This window comes from Meleagris gallopavo, chromosome 16, assembly GCF_905368555.1.
Source record: "Meleagris gallopavo chromosome 16, MGAL_WU_HG_1.1, whole genome shotgun sequence".
Taxonomy (NCBI): domain Eukaryota; kingdom Metazoa; phylum Chordata; class Aves; order Galliformes; family Phasianidae; genus Meleagris; species Meleagris gallopavo.
In genome coordinates this window covers 2,608,785-2,625,478 of record NC_139419.1, presented here as the reverse complement: position 1 = coordinate 2,625,478, position 16,694 = coordinate 2,608,785, and the positions used below count along the sequence as shown (strand labels likewise).

Sequence of the window (16,694 nt, the reverse complement as noted above, 5' to 3'; positions counted from 1 at the left end):
ACATATGTCTCATGCCTCACTACTTGCCATTTGTTTTCACGTCACCAGAATCCCCAGATTTATGTCCTTGTCGCTCACCGCTGTTCGGTGTTTATCCCGTATCGCTGTCGCCTCTCCCCAGCCCTACACACCCATGAGCTCCGCATGGGGCAGCGATGGTTGTGCGATAAGTCAGAGCCACATAATGGATGAGTTCAGCCCTCCAGCCGCTTTCCCCTCCAGTGGTCAACAGCCACTGCAAACAGGGAAACAGCACCCAGGGAGAGGGAAACCCCGGCTCCATAGGCTGTGCAGACATCCGTGCCCATGGCAGGTGCTGGGATGCAGCCTCGTGGAGCTGTCCCAGCCGTGAGTGCAGTGGGCACTTAGCAAAGGCATCACATGCATCACCCTCCCTCCCCCGAGCCCTCACAGCTCACTAGCCCTAGGTTCCCAATGGGATCTACAGAGCAGTATAGCCAAAGGAAAGAAATGGCTTCAGACGTTTGCAAGGAAGGAATGTGAAAACGCGGTGGGCATATCTGAGTTCACACACGTCACACCAAGGAAGGGAGAAGCAGCAGCACTGAAGCGCCTCACAGTTGGGTATCAGCGTATATCGGAGCAAAGCACACATGCTGTTTGTAAAGCACATTGGAAGACTTCTCCCTAAGAGATACCATATAAAGTGTAAAATTTTATTATCTCTGCCTGTCCATTGCACAAAGACATACACGGAAACTAGTTGCCAAATCTGCCTGCAGTTTAACTCCATTAAATCCAATGAATGGGCTTGGCCCACAAAAACTCTGCACTCACTGTAATAAAGTTAAAAGCTGATTGCAGCTGATAGAGGAAAACACATACATTTCCATACACTTATTCCTGCTGATTTAAAAATATAGAGCTTCAGAGAATGCCCTTGCCCAGCTCCTGAAGAAATGCTGTAATGAGGGAGGAAAAAAAAAAAAAAAATATATATATATATATATATATTAGAGATTTTCTCTCTAGTCTGTTTGGTTTAGATGCATACAGCTTTCTGCTGTCCAAACTTCACCAACTCCATTCCCACCTCCCAGCCCCTTCCTGTGTCCCTGCAGCTCCCTGCCATGGACTGACCCTGCCCCCAAGGGGCCACCTCCTCCAGACCCCTCTGCCCCAACACCTGAGGTAAGAGGACCCTTTGCCCATAGGGCCCCTTTCCCAAATAATTCTTATTATTTATTCCTGTTACAAGGATGTCTCCGGGACCCGTGGGCCATACATATATTCACCGCTTCAGCAGCCGAGCTGCACCCAGTGCATTATTTGTGTTCTTTCTTATTGCAACCAACACTCTCTTAAGGGTGTACAGGATACGGGGTCTCTACTTCAGCCCCTTCAGCTCGAGGCCCCCACAGCCCTCCTGCTGCCACAGCTCTGCCTCCTTGCTCACCTGCAGCGTGGGGCCATGCACAGCCCCACGGGCATCCCGCAGAGCCCCGTCCCGGTCCTCTCCCCTCCGCCAGTCTCCTCCACTCTGCCCCATTGCTGCCTTGGTATCGCACCCTCTCAACCTCTTCCCAGACAACTACGATCAGAACACCAAAGAAAATAACAAATAATAACAATCAAACCCGCTTTTTCCCCCACGAGCTCACACAAAACACCTCTCGGGGACGCACACCCTTTTACATCCCCAGACCCACAGACAGCTCAGCCCACCTGCACCCAGCTGCCAGCGTCCTCCCCTCCTGCAGCAGCTCTCTGTGAGCCCCTCTGCTCCTGGTGCCCTTTGCTGAGTAATCCCAGGTTGTCACCACGCCTGAGGGAAACGCCAGTTTGCAGCCGAGTGCTGGCAATTGAGGTCTGCGGGTGCTGCTGAGTTCCTGTGCTTCTCCTGACAGCCCCACTGCCAAACCCTAAAGGATCGCTGTGTCCAGAGAGACACGGGGCTTTGCTGACACAGAAAATAAGCACTGAGAAATACTCCCTCAGATTTCCCAGTGGGGGATGAGCCTTTGCAAATGGGCAGCAGGCTCTCCCTGGGCACAGTCCCATCTCGATCCCAGCTGCCCTGATCCCAGCACCACGGCTGGAGCTCAGCTCTGACCGCTCCGAAGCGCCGAACTCATCTTTCTGTTTGCACACACCGTGCGATCTTATATTTAGCATAGGACGGGAGAACTGAAACAAATAACCCGTAGCTCATAAGAATAATAACCCCTGTACCTTTACCAAGCCAAAAGCCCGACCTTTCACAGGCAGGTAAGCCGTCCCAGCGAGAGGATGGATCTGGTGTTTTCTGATCATCAAACAGGAAAGCATTAGCCAGACGGGGAGAACAGGCTCTTATCTAGACCTGATTTCTCTCCTCTCCAGGGGATCCTATAGGATATTTCAGTTCTCTCTCTTGCTGTATGACTCTTCCCTCCCCCAGTTGCATGAAATCAGCCAAATTCACAATCTAATCTGGCTGGGAGTCAAAGGGGAGAAAAATCAAGTCCTAATGCAGTGACTACTTGGAATGGGGAATTGAAGCCAATCAGAAAGGCATTATTGATCTCCATTCAGGGCACCTCAGCTAGGAGGGGAAAGCTGTGGGAGCTGCAGAGCCGCCTTCCGGGCCTGCGGTGCTGATGGGGTGGGAGCCCTGCGGCGTGCAAATGCCTCTGGCATGCATCACCCTTCTGTAACAAACTGTGCAGGTGTGCATGGCGAGCGTTACACACGTTGAAGGGGCAGACGTGTGCAAGAGGCAAAGCTGCAGGGCGTGGAAGCATGCACGGTGTGAGCGTGTGTGTGCAAAGTTGTTCCCTGGCCATGCACCTGCACTGTCCCTGCAGCATACAGGGAGAAGGCAGCGGAGAACAGGGCAGGCAGCCGGGGCCGGGCTCGGCTCTGGGTTTCCTTAGGTGAAATCCCGGAGCTTCGGCCCGCGGTACCGCTGGCTCCACGCACCTTACATAACAGAGCAGGGACGTGGTGGGGAGGGGGGACCGAAAGCGAGGAGATCCGCAGAGCAGCCCCTCTAAAGCAAGGGGGTCCGGAGCTGGACGTCCTCCTGGGGGGTGGATGGAGGCGGTCGGTACATCGCTGCGGGGGGTGCAGGGCCCGGCTCGGAGCAGCCCCACGGCTCCCCCCGGTGCGGTGCGGGACAGCTGCGGCCGCCGGCGCGTCTCCGCAGGGAGCTGCCGCCGTCCCGAGCGCGGTGGGGGCTGCCCCGGGGAAGGGGCTCAGCCGAGGACCCCCCCCTCCCCGGGGCCTCAGGACGCGGGGCGATAGCGCTGGGAAGTTTGAGGAATCCCACGTTTTGGAGGGAAACGAGAAAGAAAACACCGCATCAAGCCCCAAAACCCCCGTGGGGTCCCGGTGGCTCCTGCCCCCCTCGGACTGAGACCCCCAACCTGCCGGCACCACAGAGTAGCGCGGCTGCCGGCACCTCCTTACCTGCCGGCATCGCGTCTGCTGCTACCCCGCTCCGGCTCTTCCTCTCCTCCTTCCTCCTCCTCCTCTCTCCCCTTCCCTGCTGCTTGGGGCTCTTTATGGAGATTCATTCATTCATGCCTTCCCATCGGTCCCTCAGCGTTTCCCTGCCTCCCGGAGGCAGAGCGTGTGACGCCTCGCCCCTTTCCAGCCACTTTCTGCTGTCACAGAGCGGCGCTGCCCCAACCCCGGGGGGCGGCCGGGCCGGGACACGCGTGGGCAGACCAGGTCGTGGGAGCATCCCTCAGTGCGGGGTGGGGATGAGGGGGCGTGGGCACCGACCCTCTTTGGGGGACACGAGCTTTCTCCGGCGCCCATCACCGCGGCGTCGGAGCGCCCGCGAGGCTCTCCACGCTGCCCAACCCACGCCGCGCCGCTGTCCGTCGCCGCGGAGGAGGAGTGGGAGCGGGTGGGCTGCACCCTCGGGACCCCCTCGTCTTCTCCGCGTCTCCCTTCTCGCCCCAACCCGTTCGGCACCGCACTCTGCATCCCCGCTACATCTGTACCCGCCGCACACCGATCCACGCGAAGCACGAAGAGCTGACTCAAGCCCGGAGCGGTTGAACCGGGCGCGGGGGGAGTTGGGGAGGGGGGCGAGCACTGCTCCCCCGGGGTCACCCCTCTGCCCTGCGGGGTACACCGTGCAAAGCTTCCTCCTCCCCATCGCTCCTCTCCCACTGCGCTTCAGAGGGGCTGAGGACCCGTTCCTCCCCCACCCCCCGAGCATCCTGCTGCCCGCTGCCCCTCGCTGCCTGCACACAACGGCTGGGGAGGTGCCGGGGGTGATTTAGGTGCTAAACTTCAGGCGAATCGCCTCCCCTCTGCACAGGCACTGGCTTTATTTTCAGCCAGGCAGGGAGGACAGATCTGCTTTTATTTCTTTTTTCCCCCTGAAGATATCATGGGAAATGCGAAGGCAGCACGGGGGTCTGGGCGCTGCCGGAGCGACAAACCATTAATTTGGGGTGAAATCGCCCCAAACGCTCCGCGAAGGGCCTCGCCCGCTCCCCTCTGAGCAGTGCCCGTTTCCACAGGCGCTGCCATCCCCTTTTGGAAACGCTGCCATCCATTTCTATTAACGATCGCTGTATTCACCACTGCAAACTTCTAAATATTTAATACCGTGCGAAGCGGCAGCGGCACGCACGGAGCTGGCGGCAGGAGGCTGAGCGGCGTGCGGGGCTGCCCTGCCCCGGGGGAGCCTGTTGATATCGCCCCCCCGCCTCCGCTGGGCTTTCCCAGGGGTTGCAAATCGCAGTGTGGTGTGGGCAGCGCCGCTGTTCCCCCCACGCCCCCATGTGCACGGACGGGGCTGTGAGAGGAGAAGGGGTTTTTTCTAGCTAGCTGAGCAGAGAGGGGCGGCCCCGACGGGTGGGTGCGCTCCCAGCTCTGCATCGCCTTCCCCCTCCCCTCAGAGCCCGCACGGGCTGGGAGCCCCCACCACTGTATCGCATCCCCGGTCCCAAGGACTCAGGTGTGGCCCTGGGGGGGGGATGGGAGCAAGTCCCATGGGGATCCCCCGCCACGCCGCCCCGCTCCAGGTCGTTATCTGCTCTTCATTAAAATGCAATCAAGAAAATTCTTTGGCAACTCCGGCTGCTGTTCAGCGCGGCTCTGCCGACTGGCGAGTGCCCCCGTCCTTTGGGCTTCGCTTGAATTTGGAAACTGAGACGGAACTTTACAGCAACATCTGTCATTATAATTAAAACTGCTACAGATCCACCGGGCGGGAGCACGTTCCCGATCCCCCACCTTTTTCTTTTTTTTTTTCGTCTCAAACGAGCGACATCGACTCAAACTCACACCCGTTCCCCGAGCCGCACCGCGATGGGGCCGGGCGGGGACGCAGGGCCGGGAGCAGCCCAGGATGCACGCGATCCCCCCATCCAATCACCACCACCCCCCCTCTACTAATTTTCTTTAATTAAATCTCGATGTGCAGCGCGTTTCTGGAGGACGGAAATAGCCGCTGAACGAAAGAGCATGAGGGGAGGCAGATCAGAACTGCCGGCGTGGGAACGTAGAAGCGCTCGGCGGGGCCGGGGGGGATGCAGAGCCGGCAGCGGCCCTCCCGTAGCCCCCACCCCACTCACCCCGGGGGATGGGGTCACCTGGGGGGTTCGGCTTCCCGCAGGTACCGTTTGCGGCAGGGACTCCCCGGGCCGCTCCCACAGCGCTGAGATGACCTCGAGGCGGGGTACCCCGACGAGGGGGGGGGAGAAGGGCACACGGCGGGGCTCCTCAGCGCGCTCCGGGCCCGATCTCTCCCCGCTACGCGGGGGCACGGAGGATCAAGAGTGGCTCCAGCCAAACCCGGGGACCTCCCGATCGCGGCGGGGAGGGCTCTCCGCTCCCAGTCCCGAAGCATCCCTCGCCCGAGTCCCAGCCTCGGCTCGCAGCGGCGAAAAGTTTGGCGACACGGAGCGGCCACCGGGGGCTCCGCGGGCACCCGCGGTTCTGCGGGCGCCGGGGCGGGGCAGGGGCGGGGGGGCTCGGCCCGAACCGGGGCCGGGGGAGTCGGGGGATGACGGTTGAAGGGGCACCTACCTGCTCCGGCGGCGGTCGGCGACGCGCACAGCCCCGAGGCGCGGTGAGGGGCGGCGGGCACACCCGCGGCTGCGGCTCCCCGCGCCCCTCCAGGCGGGCGGGCCGGGAGCGGGAGGCGGGCAGGGAAACGCAGCCGGAGCCGAGCAAATCCCAGCGCTGGAGTCGGCCTCCGAGAAGAGCAGGGCTGCAGCTCCTCACTGCGTCAGGCGGAGAGCCCTGCCCGTGCAGGCGGCGCCGGGCAGCTCTGCCAGGCCCGGGGGTCTCCCAGCGGCTCGGCGCGGACCCGCCCGGCACGGCTCGGATCGGCTCGGCGGGGACCCGGGCGAGGACCGCGGCGCGGAGCGGTTCGGTTCGGCCTAGCGCGATCCGGTCCGGTTTGGTTCGGTATGCCGCGGCTCGGTGTGGTTCGGTTCGGTTCAGGGTAGCGCACCTGGGCTCGGAGCTGCCGGGCGGTCACCGCACGGAGCGATAAGCGGCTTGGCACGGAGAGCCGGGCTGGCAGCGGGGGAAGCAGAGGGCTGTGTGTGTGTGTGCGTGCTGGGCTATCTGCGTGTAGGTGTGCCAGTGAGACCTGTGTGTACGTAGGTGTGCAAGCAGCAGCCTGTGAGTCTGTAGGACCACGTGTGAACATGTCCGTGTGTGGCAGCTGTCCTTCGCACCAATCCTGACCCTCTGTGGGGTCGGAGTGGCTCCAGCTGAGCCTAATCAGGTGGGGGGCAGCAGGGGGTATGCAGGCAGGTGCGGCTGGGGCAGCAATGATGCTGCGGCAAAACACCTGCTCACGTCTCCTGGTGCACCTCAGGTTCCCCAAGCCCTGGTTGCAGCCAGTGTGCTCCATGTTCAGCCCTCCCCACACAGTGCCCTGCCCCAGAGATGGCCATCCTGTACTCACAGGGCCTCTTTTAATTCTTTTTCAGCAGCACAACACGAAACTTCAGTGTGATTGAAGTGTGCCTGCCTCTGGAATAAAAGTGCTTTTCCCTCTCTCCTAGCACTGTGCTTCATGGCATCCCAGAGCGTCCCCAAAACCCAGCAAGTCTTTTGTGCAGCTCTGCAGGGACGTGGCAGTGGAGAAGGAGAAGGTGGGTGCAGGAAAGAAATGTCACTCCTTTCATCTTAATAGCAACAACAACAACAAAATGCAGCCAAAAACCTGAAGCATGGAGTAACAGAACTGGAAGACAGCCGGCAAACAGGCCGTGGCCTCTCTCCAAACAGTAGCTGGCAACCTGGCATGGCACACCACTGCATTTGGGCAAACACCCTGGGGAAGCACTGACTGAAATGCAGGTGGAAGCCCTGTGTGGTGGAGAGGCTGGGGCAGGAGGAGCACATCAGCTGCTCTGCAGCCCTGGCATGGCCTCTGACCTGCTGGGGAAGCTGCAGGGCTTGGTTTCTGTGTGAGCTGGTTGCTCTGGGGTTCTTCTCTTTCCCATTTCCCTTCTCCTTTTCTTTTCCTCTTCCTTGTCCTCGTTCCCTTCCCTGCTAACCAACTGGACTCATTCTTAAAGTTTCTCCATCCATGAATCATAGGATCATAGAATATCTTGAGTTGGAAGGTACCTGTAAGGATCATCGAGTCCCTGGAGGAGGGATAACCCATTTCTTGCATGCCTCATGGGCTCGTGCCCTGAAGTCAGAGGATCCTCTTGCAATTGCTTGAAATGAATAAATACATGGGCAGGTTGCAGGCAGTGAGATGAAATAGGCAGGAGGACTCTGTGGGTTCTGGCACCTTCCTTGGAGAACGGAGGTAAGAGGTTCCATCCCTTCTCTGCCTTTGCTGAATGCTCTTGAGCATCAGTGAGCTGTTCCATCTCCCTTTCCTGCTGCTGGAGGGAGAAGCACCTGCAAGGGACAAGGATGCCACCAATGCTGTGCTCCATTCCAGGTTCTCCTCACCCATGGAGCTCAGCAGAGAGGGATGGTTTGCTCAAGGCTCTTTGCATCCCCTAGTATACAGCTCAGCTACCCAGGGCTGATTTGGGAGAGCTGCCCTAAATCACCAGGCTCACCCATGGATCAGGGGCAGGCTTTAAAGCAGCACCATCTGTATGGGCTGCCAGGCCAAACAGAGGTGGAACAACAGCAGGCAATCAAACAACTTCATGAACCAAGATAAGCAAATAAAAGAAGTAAGTATAGGTTCTTCTAAACAGGCCGTTCCAATTTGTCTGGGAGGAACTGATGCCACCCCAGCCTCTAGCCCTATATTTAGTAAAAATCCAAACCAGACATTGATAATGTTATTAAAAGTAGGAAGGAGTAAAAGATGTAGCCTTGCTCAGATGCTGTGATAAAGGTGTCTGGGGTCAGGACAGACGTGCTGGCTGTTCCCCTCTACCAGCAGAAGACTGACACAGCAGGTTTGAGAAGCCCTAACCTAGTTCAGCCAGCAGTAAAGGAGAGAGAGGGTGGTTGATAAAGCATTGGCTGCTTCTCCCGGTGACGTGGAGGAGGCATGGGAACAGAGCTCCTCTGCTGCCTTTTGTAGCATCACCTGCAAGGGAAGCGCTGGCCAACAGCAAACTGGGCAGCGCTCCATTTGTCTGTGCAGAATAGGAGGGATTCAGTTAGAGAAGGACATCAGTGCTTCTGAACGGTCTGACCTTGGGCGAGCAACCTCCCTTACACATCACAAATACCCAAACCCTCCCTGTGAGCCCCATTACAGCACGGACCCATTGTGAGAGCCAAACTCCATGCTCCCATCCAAAATGGGCCATGAGTGAGAGAGAAGCTCCCCGTGGGAAGGCTGGCACCCCTTTCCTACCGTGTCCCTGCAGCAGTTGGCATTCCCAGCCCCAGGGGTGAGCAGAGCAGAATTTCCATCCCATTGCAGTGCAGAGGAGCTGCCGTGCAGTTCCGCCGTGCACCGGTGCAGCTCTGGGTGACTTACCGTCCCAGGGAGGATTTTTTTCAGGCTGAGATGCTTTTTAGCTGTTGTTGTCAAATCCTATCTAAAAATCATCAGACTAATTAGAAAACAAAAAATGACATTTTACGGGCTGTTAGTGCTGTAAGTAGAGGAAGGCCTTATGGTATTTAAGGAACGCTTGGAAAACAACACTGATATTTACATCTGGGAAAGAGTTTCCAGGCTCGGGCAGAAGCTGTATTTCAGAACGTTTTTGTTTAATGTACTCAGCCTTGGTGATGACAAATATTACTGCACATCATTACCCCAATTTTTCAGGGTGTTAATATCTCATCCATTGCAAATTGTAGCTGCTGTAGACTTGGCAGCTTGGATGCGTTTTTATGGATTCCCATTTGTTCTGATTTCCATTTTTGTCTTTGAAACTTTGAAAAAGTCAATTTCACATCAGTGAAAAGTACCGACATGGAGGACAGTGGGTTTCTGGCAGCCCATGGCCCAGGAGGAAAGGGCCCTAATCCAGTGATGCTCATTGCCCTGCCTGCCTCCCCACAGCTCATAACGGATTCCATCCCCGTGGCTCTGGGATCAGTGCATCAAAGGCTGGGTTCCTCCCACGGGATGCATCCCACCAGTGCTGAAATCTGTGATGGTTTCTTTTGGGCTCTCTGGATGCCCTGGTGATGTAGTGCTGATTATAGAGCATCTTACACCTGAAGGCCTTCAAGCAAGTAAACAGAGAGAATTATTCACAACGAATAACTTATTTAAAGTGGTTTTTTTTTTTCTTTTTCCTCCCTCTCATACATGCATTGTCCATGAAAAGAATGAGAAATTCTCCAATGTGTGTGTTTGGTGTTACTCACAAATCTCCTAGGTGAATAACTCTTGGCTTGTAGACACCACTGATGCAGAGAAAAGTTTCTCCCTGCCCTTTTGGTTTATGCAGAGACCCCAGCACAGACATCGTGACTCTTTACTTTCACATGTGGCTGCTCACTTGGGGCCTCTTTTAGGATGCTAAAGGTGTGTCACTGGTACCCCAGGCTTAGCCTTTTGTGGGATGGTGATGGAGGCAAGCCAGCCCTGGTCTGAAGGGCTTCACAGCAAAAGCATTCCTTTGTTGTTGTGCCTCCAGTTTCCTACACTCCTAGTGACCCTTTGCTCAAGGAGTTTTGCCTTGTCATACATGAGGGACCTCATCTGTCCCTTAAAAGGCAGGGCTGGTTCAAGCTCATGTGTGGCTTCGGCCAAAACAAGCATTGCTGCTCCAGGGCTGTCATTGAGATGAAGCTGCTTGGCTTTGCCAGAGCCATCCCTGAAGACAAACCCTAGCAAGAAAGGTTGACAGGGAGCACACGCCTACCCTGGGGACACGTAGATGCAACATGACTTTCTTTTTATTAACAGAGCATCAGACTGCACACTCCCCAAGAGCTCTGATTCATCCTCCCCCAACACTAGAACTTTAAAATCAGTCTACAGCATGGGGACAGGCTTTATCCAGTGATTTGAAAGCGAGCAGGTAAAGTCGTTACCCTCACTTTGCATAGCAAAAATGATATGCATAAAGCTGCACAGAACAACCCTGCAAAGCTCAAAGGAAACAAATGGGCAACTTGCACCATGAATTTCAATGGGACTTTGTGCCGCCAGGATAATAGCCAGTGAGACAGTGAAATATTACATAGAGAGACACTGGGCAGTAAAAACAAGTTGGACTTGCTAATGCAGTGGAATATCCCATAATATTGCCTGGGGGAACATTGCAGGGCACAGTGTGAGGGTATGTGGGGCACCCAGAGGGATAACAGCCATTCTGTGGGGTGTGCTCAGGCTTCACCCGAATCCCAGCCCCAAAAGCCCTTCATCTCTTCCAGCTGAAACCCCCCAAGGCTGGCTCCCACCTACAGCACATACCCCCAGCTGTCCCCTCTCCCATTGTAGGCAATCAGTCCTCACCCCACCCAGCCTCAGCTGTCCCTAACTACTGACAAGGAAAATCATCCACAGATGGAGGAGGATTGCACGTATTTGGATAACACACCTGAGGCTGGAGCAGAGCGAATGAGCATCCCTTAAACTAAAGGGCTTTAAACAGTATCTTTCCCCTTAACTAAATCTGTTGCAATAGTTAGAACAAAATAGGCTTAGAGGAGGAGGAAGAAGAAGGGAGAAAGGCAGTGTGGGGAGATCTGGTGATGCTCTGATGTGATGCAGAGACATGGGATTGCCACGGAGGTGAGCACATTCACACAAGATTCCCTGAGGCACCCTCAGCTTTTATAGGCTGCTGATGGCGGCAGCAGTAAATGAAAGGACACCTTTGAGTGAGCTCTCATGTATTAAACAGCCCATAGGTTGTCCCCATGCAAAATAATAATGCCTGTCTTTCAAGGCTGTGCAACTCCGCAGCAAACACAGGGTGCTAAATCCAGCATTGGAAACCATGCCAGAATCTCCAAGCTGCATTTTCAAGATGTCTACAGAAAACACAGCCCAGGGAACTGGCTGTGGGATGGTCTGATTGCCTCTGGGAGATGGGCTGTGCTAGGGTCACTTGTGTCCCAAACCAAAGGGAGAAGGGGAAAAAGCAGAGGACTGCTTTAGTGTGTGGGTGAAGCAGCAAGGCAGGATAGGTTAGGGCACAGCTGTTGGTACTTAAAGCCTCTGGCTCCAAAATCTGTAAGCTGGGTGAAGCTTACAAACTGGAAATCCGGCCGTGAATCCAGATATCCACCCTACCAAATTGGGGATTAATGACATCATCTCAGTTCCTCCCTTCATCTCAGTTCCTCCCTTATTTGAAGGCTGGAAAGAGCGAGAGGCAAACACGAATAGTGGGGAGGCGGCTCAGTGATGAGTCACTCCGTGCCTTTCCTTCCCCCGTATCCCCGCAGCAGGGAGCCCCATTCTGCTGCCCTGGGCTGGCTGAGCACAGCCTGTAAAGAGGAACACGGGACTCAGAGGCTGCGAACTGCAAGAGCATCCCATGGAGAGACACTGCCACACATTGACAACCAGCAGCCAAGGAGCGTTATCCCTCCTCTGAGACTCAACCCCCCTTAGGAAAGGGCAGAGCCTGCTGCCCATGCTGCTAGCAACACCAATAGACCCCAGGGAAAAGGGGTTTTCTGCTCAGTAAATGAGAGCTGGGAGGATTTCCTCCCAGCCTCCCTTCCAAATCTTGATTTGCCTTGCTGAATTAAAAGCAGTGTGGGCTGAAAATGATGTTAGAAGGAAAAAGGAGACAGAAAAAAATCACGCTGAGCGTATTGTTCTGGATAAATAAGACATAGGCGTGTTGCTGAAGGTAGCTAAACCCATCCCACAAATGGTCGTCTCCTGCCAGGAGATGTGAAAAAAAAATAATTACTTGGGCTATACATAATTACTGTGCTGCTTTGAGCAGCAGCCTGCCCTTGGCACAGGTAAGGGAGCTTTTGCCTGATATTGGTTAATGACATTAACCATTAGCCCCTTAACGTCCTGACCTGCTAAACAGGCGGGCAGAGTCCCAAGGAGTGCTAACATTGCCATTCCCAATTGTACCAGTGCTCGGGGGAGCAGTGCCCAATGCTGGGCTGCTCTGGGGCATTGCTGGATGCCAGCGGTGGGTTGTGGCCCTCAGTGACCAGGATGGACAGCACGGAGGTGATGTGTGGATGAAAAGAGGTAACGGGGATGAAAAGTGGACAAAATTACTTATCACTCTCAGGTGGAGGGAGCTCCGAGTTCCTCCTGCTTCGGTGCAGCTGCTATAAAGGGGCCTCTTCCAAGGGTCACTTGGGGAGTTCTCCCTGGGATAAATGAAATGTTTGTCATTTAATACTCTCGAAGGAGGAAATGAGTATTACAACCAGCTGTCAAGTGCTCTGCAGCTAAAATATCAACAAAGTATGACAGACGCAAGATGGAAAAAGCCTCTGAGGTTTCCTTTTATTGACTGGGATGTCTCTGGTTTTTTTATCTTATTATCTCCCAAGCTAAACCTACATGAAGTGTACAACCAGGAAACTGAATAGCATCACTGGCAAACACCGTCCTCTCCCCAGATAGCTGAGAGTGACGAATATCTGAGAAAGCCAATGGCTTTGGCACGGTGGGATGGAACCAACCCGAGCGTTTGGTCTCAGCCCACAGAGCCCATTGAGGCAGGGCTGATGGAGACCCAAACCTCCAGCACCTCCGAGAGGTTTATCTGGCAGTAATCTAACGACTGGGTCACGTGGAGCCGGGTCGCAGATTTATAATCGCGTACTTGAAGATCACAGGCTATGGAAATTATTGCTGTGCTGGCTGGAATACATTATGCAAAGCAATGCGTTATCTGGAAGCCTGCGCTGCACGCACACACGCGCACACACTTCGGTGATCTATCTATCGCTTCCCATGCAGATGTTCTGCTGCAAAGATGTTCTAATTAATATATTGAAAATACGTTTCCTGCCTTGTCTGCTCCGGAGATGAGCAGAGAAACAGAATCGAGTGGGGGAAAAGCCCCCGCCATGAAAGGAGTGATAAAGGGAAAGGCAGGGACTTCGAGGCAGTCGGAAACCATGGGATGTGAACTGTGGCCCAGCTCGTGCCAGAGCAAGTGATGGGGCTGATGCTGGTCCAACTCTCCTGATGGCACCACAGGGCCATAGCAGCAGCTGCAGCTCCTCAGTCCTCCTGCTGCCCCCTCCTTCAGGATAGCCCTTCTCTCCCTCCATCCATTCAGGAGTTGGACTCCAGAATCCTTATGGGTCCTTCATCCATGACAATCTCCCATACAGAGCAGTCAAAGACCACAACATCTGCTCCATGAGGTGCAGCCCATGAGCTATTCCTCCCTGCGAGGCTGTGGGCATTACAGCTGGCATCATCCATCCCATTGTAAAGAGGCAGCTCACACCATCCCCCCCGAGCAGCTGCAGAGACCCACAGAAGGATGGGAGATGAGGTGGGCAAGGCACAGACCCAACAGTGCGACACAGCCGGGCACCTCCATCCTGCCTCATAGGGGCAGTGAGAACCAGAACCCTGCAGTGAACACCATCAGTCACACAGGGCTCAGGCTTCACACTGGGAGAAACTCAGAACAATCCCCTGGAGAAGAAGAGATGTGAAATTAGCCTTGCCAGGCTGGGGAGTGCTTTTAAATTGCAGCAGAAGTGGTTGAGAGATAGCTCTGCTCTCCACAGGAACTTCTCCCCATCCTTGGGATTTAAGCCTGTTAATAGTGGAGTATGATGATATTATCTGTTTGTATTGCACTTTTTATCACAGACGGCTCCCAGGGCGATTTGCTATCATGCCCTCTGAGAGCTGCTGAAACACAGGAGCTGCAGGAAGCAGCAGTGATGCAGCCACCATCTCAGTAGTAGCAGAGCAGGAGGAATGGAACAGAAGCCCTTTTCCAGGTGGGAAATGCTGCACTCCTCAGCTTCCTGCTGCTTCCCAGAGGCTTTGGTGCTGGCATCCATTCTCCAGCTCCTGGCCTGGAACAGGGCAGGTTAATGGGGCGCAGAGCTCTGGTGGGAAGGAGGGGCTCTTTGTGTTTGAGCAGCAACTGATGGAAGAGCCCATGCTCTGCAGGCTCAGTGCCTAAGTAACCCCTCCAGAGACCCTGGGTCTGCAGAACGAGTCCAGGCCACTCTAGGGAGCATCCCATGGTTTGCCAGGCAGCGTGGGGCTGGGATGAGTGCAGCTGGTGTGTGTGTGTGTGGCTGTCCTTGCCAGGAGGACCAGCACCAACAGTGACAGCATCTGCAAGCAGCACCTGGGCACCGAGCTGGGGGTGCACTGAGCATCACCTAGCGATGCACGTGGGCAGGACGAGCATTTGTGAGCTCTCCTTCCAGCCAGGATGGACGATTGGCAGAACCATCCCTTTCCCTAAGAGCTGATGCTGCACCCAATTTGCTCACCTGGAGCATGTGCCCGGACCTCCAGGAGCTGTGTGGGAGGAGAACAGCTCGGTGCTGTGCAACAAACATCAGCAGAGCTGCAGAGTGCTTCCACTCCCAGCTCCACCACCCCCTGATTGACACCCTGTAATAAAGAAATTTACCACATAATTATTGTGCATTTGGGATGCGGCACCATTCTTTTTTTTTTTTTTTTTCCCTCTCCTTTTTTTAACCTAGTGACAGCTTTAAACAGCAGTTAAAGTATGTGTTTATATTAATGTCATTAGTTATTTTTGTGTATTTAACCGAAAAGGCTTTTCCTCAGAACGATGGCATGGTAAACAACAGCTCAGTTGTCTTCTATAGACATCACTACCTCTACTTTCGGATCAACTATTTAGGTGAATGGGAGGGAAGGATCTGAGCCTGGATTGATGTGTTTCTGTCCTGGTCTCACCGGCAAAAATGTTAAACTGAGCTTAGAACAAATGAAAGAGGGAGCCTGGCATTTACTGGTGGGGAGAAGTGGTAATAAATGATGGTTTTTATCAAGAAATATTACCTAGAAAGTGTATTCCTATTGCAAGGGCCTTCAAACTCTGCAGTGTAATAAAGAGAGAAAGGAAAATGGGAAGGAGGGAATTAGAAGAATGAAAATGATCAAATAAACACACACTCGTGCATGCCTTAAGCCAATAATGCCTAGATGTCGCAGTCGGGTTTGTTTTTCTGTAATGGAAGGATGGCCACATATCACAAACTGATCTGAATCATCCTGAAATCAAAATGAAAATGAGGAGAGGAGAGAGGTGGTGGGAGATGAGGAGCAGGAGGGGAGTGCAGCCACCCCGTCAGTGTCATGGGAGCAGCAGAACTCAGCCCTGGACACAGCCTCCAAATGCCTCCCAGCCCTCCGCTCACGGCACCTTCCTGAAAATCCCATCCCTCTCCCACGCAGACCATTGGGGCTTTGTACACTCAGAGGGGAACGCCGACAAACGGGATCAGCACAGAGCCCTCCACGCCATGGGGTGACCCCTCCTGGAGTCCTCTTGCTTTGAGCACATCCCTCCCTCAGGCTGTGATGGACACCACAGAGCCGTCCCAAGGGCCGGGCAGCGTTCACCCACCATTAACTGGGTCACTCCGACGTTTTTCCTCCCGCTCCATTCCCAGCTGACAGCAGAAATTCACCTTCTCCTTCCTGCCGTGTGCGACCTTGCTGTGCCGGCTCTCTTCGATTTAATCACTTCTACTCGTGTTGAGATCACCCAGGTCCTCTGCTATGCTGTTACGTGCCTCTGGATTGAGGATGCTTACCAGGATTGCATCTCCAGAGCATTCAATTAGCATAAGACTAATTTTTACAGCAAGGTCATTAATTAAAATATTATATGATGAAAACCTTGTCATTCCAGAAACCTCTCCCTCTGTGAACCATTAGCCCAGTGCCTCCCTACTGCACACCACACTGCCTTTATCCCAGTAATGCCCATGTCCTCTAGTTTAATGAATGAGACCCTGGAGAGGGGAGACAGGCAGGCTGAGAACTGCCCTGCAGGTGACATTTGGGGTAATAATAAAGGAAAAAAAAAGACATCCTGGCTTAAGGAAAAGGCAAAGATCTGGCAAAGATGACCCACCTGCAAGGTTCTGAGTCTGAGCTCATTGAGGCATCTGCATATGTGATAAATAGATGACGTGCAGAGGGGATACAGAGGAGCCCAGGAGGGGCTGCACACAGTGCCCTGCTGCTCCCCAGCAATCCCCTCCTGCAGAGCTGTGGGCAGTGAGCAACCTCAGTGATTGCACTTCTTTGTGTGACCCCATCTAAAACTTTTGGCGTCAGATAAACAACTCCCAAGGGTCAATTAACATGTCTTGAGATGATTAGAGTCTGACACTGATGAAACCCAGCAGTAATTAGC

The 16,694-nt window shown here is 54.6% G+C and overlaps 1 protein-coding gene across 12 annotated transcripts in view; it reads right to left on the bottom strand.

Annotated features, from left to right (window-relative positions):
- The window catches only part of ELFN1 (extracellular leucine rich repeat and fibronectin type III domain containing 1), an 86,022-nt gene extending 79,865 nt beyond the window's left edge, over positions 1-6,157 (bottom strand). For 9 of the 12 annotated variants that reach the window (XR_014886845.1, XM_085237762.1, XM_085237759.1 and 6 more), the window contains exon 1: positions 5,995-6,151. The gene's annotated coding sequence lies outside the window, so the exon portion shown is untranslated. Of the gene's footprint in view, positions 1-5,994 lie in introns of all 12 variants that reach the window. The other 3 variants (XR_014886846.1, XR_014886847.1, XM_085237766.1) reach the window with 3 other exon arrangements.
- Between the last annotated feature and the right edge of the window lie 10,537 nt (positions 6,158-16,694).